General features: G+C 30.0%; 1 long non-coding RNA gene across 2 annotated transcripts; it reads left to right on the top strand.

Moving 5' to 3' along the window:
- Window positions 1-1,635: 1,635 nt before the first annotated feature.
- Window positions 1,636-2,668, top strand: LOC143306779 (uncharacterized). Of its 2 annotated transcripts, none has more exons than XR_013064096.1 (2): window positions 1,636-2,232; window positions 2,361-2,668. It is a non-coding gene; the product is annotated as an uncharacterized LOC143306779 (long non-coding RNA). The 2 variants fall into 2 exon arrangements; XR_013064095.1 differs by lacking the exon at window positions 1,636-2,232 and adding an exon at window positions 2,251-2,284.
- The last annotated feature ends 3,760 nt before the right edge of the window (window positions 2,669-6,428 follow it).

Here is a 6,428-nt window from a genome sequence, read left to right as displayed (position 1 = left end):
TAAAAGAATAAAATAAAGAATAACAGATAAATAAATAAATAAGCAAAGAAGTAGGGTATTTGAAATGAAATTCAAATGGTGTGATTATAACAGAAGCCACGCGCTGTCAAGCATTTGAATGGACAAAATCATCTATCCTATCAAGAAAATTAACCGTACTTAAATCCAAATAACTCTAAATAATAATTGTAGGTAATAAGCGAATGAATGAATGAGTGAGTGAGCAATAGAGCTATTAAAGAAGTTAATCAAGTTAAGGCAAATAAAGGCAGATAGAGAGAGTAAGGAAAGTAAAGAAAGTGTAAAGTATAGTATATAGACGAACGTAACTGACACAAAATAAAATAGAATAGAACAAGATACATTGAAGTACATTCCACCAACAAGCATATCCATACACTCACTCATACATCTCACATAGACGCAGTCATCCAATGAGGCTAAATCAAATAAATTTACAGAATCCATTACGTTGGATATGCAATAAGGCAGATTATATTATCCTGAACAGACATAATATTAAGAAGGTAGAAGGTACGAAGGTACGGTAAGATAAAATGAATACACTCAGCACCCGACAAGGCAACTAAGTGTTTCAGATATAACTGTCAATTAACTTTATTCATTAATTAGCCGTAGAAGGATAATGATGCAAAATATTACACAATATTACACAATACTAACTGAATTTATTGCAAATAATATGCAATATGCAAATTGGGTATAAGTATGAGTATAAAAATATGTATAAGTATAAGAATAATGAATATGTAAATATAAATATACAAATATATAAATAAATATAAATAAATACATATATATAATATATCAGAAAACGGAGCACAATAGCACATGTCACCACTCATTGCAATGGGTACACGCACAAATCACAAACTCACACGCACCGATATTCAATATTCAATATTAATGGCCTAATCAGAACTCAGCAATTTAACGATTCAATTAATTCACGATCCTCCTCCATGTCACAACCGAGTACATGGCACATGGAGATGGAGTAAACCAGTGCCGCCGATGATCATGTCAACCAAAGATAAGAAACCGCGTGAAGCTTAAGCCATAAACCATACGCCATATAGATGCGTAACCTTCGAGGAATTTCGTAAAATTTTCAGTTCGTCCCATTATGTCTGTTGTCTATTAAATTAGTTATCAAATTAATTAATTGATTATTACACGGGACGTACAAGGGCCCGCGACTAAATACATCAATAAAACACTTTCAATAAATTACAGTGAACGAAACCAAACACGAATAGAATGCAACGGAAGGTAACGATAGCGGAAGACATTCCGGTATCTCACTAAATAAAGTAAAGTACGCAACACTATCCGTTGATAATAATTACAAATTATCCTTAGTTGGTAACCATCCGCAGCACCGGCAGCCAAATATTATCGGCCACAAGCATTCTACTTATTTACCATACAATACTCGGCCGTTCATCCCGTAACGGTTATCCACCGACCAGCTATCCGCCGCGCAGCAGTTACCCACCGCGCGCCAGATATCTGCTACATCTCAGTTACCGACAGCTAAACTATCCGTCGCGCAACCGCGCCATCCTAGGAGGCCATACTTACCATCAGACTTACCATAAAAGATAAGTCCGATATCCAATACTATTCACGGAAAGGTAATTATAAACGGACAAATAAGACCCCAGACGGATTAAAATCATGAATAAATCAATTAATAAAACATTACCACGACTCACGGGAAAGGTAATTATAAAAGCAAACGGGCAACAAATAGAACCCCAGACGGATTAAAATCAAGAATAAATCAATTAATAAAACAATACCACGGCTATCATTTATTATTTATAAATATATAAATCATACGTTTGCAATAGTGTAGGATGAAGTAAATGTTAAGTATAAACAATGATGAAGATAGAATGAAATGAACGAAATGAAATCAACCCGAATAAGATCCGCAGATTGCAGGACGCATCATGTTACTGCCTATCGCGCCGCAGGAAACAAACTACGCAGAACAACGAAACAAAGAAACCACCACAGAACGAAAGGCTGAATAAATAAACGAATGAAACATTCAACCTAAACAGAATCGAAATCAAATATAGCCATCTCACAACGTCAGATAACGCATGGAGTCAGGAAAGTCACGTAGGACCAATCATGTAACACCCAGTCAGTTAATAAATAAATGTAACCAAAGTAGAATCAAAGCAACCAAGGCAGCAGGTAACTAGCAGAAAGGAAATATAAAAAAAAGAAGAGAAAAGAAACAAACAAGGTAATGAATATAATAACGCATAATAAATTTAAACAAGAGTAGCACAAGTTAATGACATGAATATTAATTCCTACAGGAACAGCACACCGTCATCAAAGAGCTATACTATTATCGAAGAGAAACGGCTTGAATAAATTGAATTAAAGAATACCAGAGAAGAATATCAAAATGTCAAAATGTCCAAGGAATGTCCAAGGATAGAGGTGACAAGAAATAAAATAAAATAAATGATGGTAGACAGTGATACGTGGCACAAATAAATTAAAATATAGAAAATATATATAGAATAATTGTATGCAAACAAACCATAATTATATTAATATTAATGCCATTTACAGAACTTTGTACCATCGTGAGTCAAAATAAACTAAATCTTAACAGTTACCTTGATTCAATTTAATTCAGAATGAATGAACAATGACAGCATGAAATGAACGACTGAACAATGAAATAATCAATTAAAGATATTAAGAAGAATGAGGTAAATAATGAGGTAAATAATAAATAATAAGCATAAAGTAAAAGTGAAGGCCGTAACCAACCTAATGTAAATAATGTAATGTAATGCACTGTAATATAAGTAATGCAATATAATGCAAAACAGAATGCAATAATAAACTGAATACAAAATACAAAATACAAGAAGTGAATTCAATAGATATAACTGTAAAGATTATTAACTACAATACTCTATTTCTTTACCAGAGTAGATTATAAGTTAGACTGTAACTGGTAAATGGTAGATGATAAATGGTCATGTCAATACAACTGCAAATACAACTAATTAATGAATGACATATCAAAATAGAGTAGCTAAAGCAACAAATAGATGAAATGAAATATAAGGTACGTAGTTCAATAAACACTGTACCAGTGTATGAACTGAAATAAGAATAAAATGAAATAAAATAGAATAAATAAATAAGTAAATAATAAATAAGAGTAGATGAATGATAAGATTATAATAAAATTCACGCACAATCAAAGCATTTGGATGGACAAAACCACTTATCATAGTAGAGATAGCAAAACTTAATTAAAATAAGTAAAATAAGGTAAAATAAATCAATCATATCCATTAACCTCAATTGATCAGAATGAGTGAGTGAATGAATAATGAATGAGTGAATGGAACGATTAAGGAAATAAAGAAGGTAAGAAGGCGTGAGTGAGAGCAAAAAGCATGGATGTGTCAGAACGAATAAACAATGAGAGAATGAAAGAATGAATGACTGAACAGTGAAATAATCAATTAAAGATAATAAAGAAGAATGAGGTAAATAACAAGATAAATAATAAGGCATAAAATATAAAGTGAAGGCTGTACCAACATAATGTAAATAATGTCATTTAATGTAATGTAATATAATGTAAAACAAAATGAAATATACTAAAATAGAATACAAAATACCAGAAGTGAACTCAATGAAATATAACCGTAAAGATTATTAGCTACAACACTCTATTTCCTCACCAAAGTAGGTTATAAACTAAATTATAAATGGTAAATGATTATGTCAATGCAAATGCAAATAGAACTGATTATTGGATGATATATCAAAATAAAATAGCTAAAGCAACAATGAAATCAAATGTAAAGTACGTAGTTCAATACACACTATACCAGTGTATAAACTGAAATAAGAATAAAATGAAATAAAATAAAATAAAATAAAATAAAATAGAATAAATAAATAAGTATATAATAAATAAGAGTACTTGAATGATAAGATTATAATAAAATTCACGCACAATCAAAGCATTTGGATGGACAAAACCACTTATCATTGTAGAGAAAGCAAAACTTAATTAAAATAAAGTAGTATAAATCATATCCATTAACTTTAATTGATCAGAATGAATGAGTGAATGAGTGAATGAATAATGAATAATGAATAATGAATGAATGGATGGAACGATTAAGGAAATTAAAGATTAAGGAAAATAAAGAAGGTAAGAAGGCGTAAGTGAAAGCAAGAAAGCAGGAATGTGTCAATGAATAAACAATGAGAGAATGCAAAAATGAACGACTGAACAGTGAAATAATCAATTAAAGATGTTAAAGAAGAATGAGGTACATAATGAGGTAAATAATAAATAATAAGCATAAAGTAAAAGTGAAGGCCGTAACCAACCTGATGTAAATAATGTAATGTAATGCACTGTAATATAAGTAATGCAATATAATGTAAAACAGAATGCAATAATAAACTGAATACAAAATACAAAATACAAGAAGTGAATTCAATGAAATATAACCGTAAAGATTATTAGCTACAACACTCTACTTCCTCACCAAAGTAGATTATAAACTAAATTATAAATGGTAAATGATTATGTCAATGCAAATGCAAATAGAACTGATTATTGGATGATGTATCAAAATAAAATAGCTAAAGCAACAATGAAATCAAATGTAAAGTACGTAGTTCAATACACACTATACCAGTGTATAAACTGAAAGAAGAATAAAATGAAATAAAATAAAATAATAGAATAAATAAATAAGTAAATAATAAATAAGAGTACTTGAATGATAAGATTATAATAAAATTCACGCACAATCAAAGCATTTGGATGGACAAAACCACTTATCATTGTAGAAAGCAAAACTTAATTAAAATAAAGTAAAATAAAGTAGTATAAATCATATCCATTAACTTTAATTGATCAGAATGAATGAGTGAATGAATAATGAATAATGAATAATGAATGAATGGATGGAACGATTAAGGAAATTAAAGATTAAGGAAAATAAAGAAGGTAGATAAAGAAGATAATGAAAATAAAGAAAATAAAGAAGGTAAGAAGGCGTGAGTGAGAGCAAAAGGCAGGAATGTGTCAACACGAATGAACAATGAGAGAATGAAAGAATGAATGACTGAACAGTGAAATAATCAATTAAAGATAATAAAGAAGGATGAGGTAAATAACAAGATAGATAATAAGGCATAAAATATAAAGTGAAGGCTGTAATCAACATAATGTAAAGTGTAATGTAATATAATGTAAAACAAAGTGAAATATACTAAAATAGAATACAACATACAAGAAGTGAACTCAATGAAATATAACCGTAAAGATTATTAGCTACGACACTCTATTTCCTCACCAAAGTAGGTTATAAACTAAATTATAAATGGTAAATGGTAAATGATAAATGGTTATGTCAATGCAAATGCAAATAGAGCTGGTTATTGAATGACGTATCAAAATAAAGTAACTAAAGTGACCAAGAAAGCAAATCAAATCAAATGTAAACTGCGTAGTTCGATAAACACCATACCATTGTATAGACTAACAATAAATAAATAAATAAGTAAATAAGTAAATAAGGATACTTAAATGATAAGATTATAACAAACCCTGCACCATCAAAGCATTTGAATGGACAAAACCACTCATCATCATAGAAATAAAAACTAAAGTAAAATAAATCATATCACATCCATTAATTTAACTTTAATTGATCAGAATGAATGAATGAGTTAATGAATAATGACTGAATGAATGGGAAGATTAAGTAAATGCAAGATTTAGAAAAATAAAGAAGGCAAGGAAGGTAACGTGAGTGAAAGAAGGCGTGAATGAAAGCAAGAAAGCGTGAATGTAATACAATATTATAAGTAAGTAAAGGAAAGGAAAGTAAATGAGCACCCATCACGCAACAAATAAACTACACAAAACTATTTACACCAGAAGCACATAAGCAATCCCTCATCGCACCACATCATTAAAACAAACACACTAAACCTGAAATAAACTAAAACAAAACTGGAACTGGAACAAGAGGAACAATTAAAAACACAACCCGGATTGTCCAATTTATTTATTTATTAATCAATTCAATTTATTTCAGCACATGTCACTGCTGCATCGTCGTGGAAAGACCAAAATGAAATATGTAAGCCACGATATAAGAAAGAAATAAAGGAATAAATACGATGAATACTATGAATGAGATAATCGAAAATCAAAATCGACAGAACAAGAAAAGTAAATCACGTAACCACGTAACCAATAAACACGTTAAGTACGTTGTACCACGGATATGAATCGATGAAAATGACAAATATAATAAAATAAAATAAATAAACTAAACAATAAGCCGAACAACCGGATGACAAGCGGACTACGTATTGAA

Source organism: Osmia lignaria, unplaced genomic scaffold, assembly GCF_051020975.1.
Source record: "Osmia lignaria lignaria isolate PbOS001 unplaced genomic scaffold, iyOsmLign1 scaffold0036, whole genome shotgun sequence".
Taxonomy (NCBI): Eukaryota; Metazoa; Arthropoda; class Insecta; order Hymenoptera; family Megachilidae; genus Osmia; species Osmia lignaria.
This window is presented reverse-complemented; position numbering and strand designations above follow the sequence as displayed.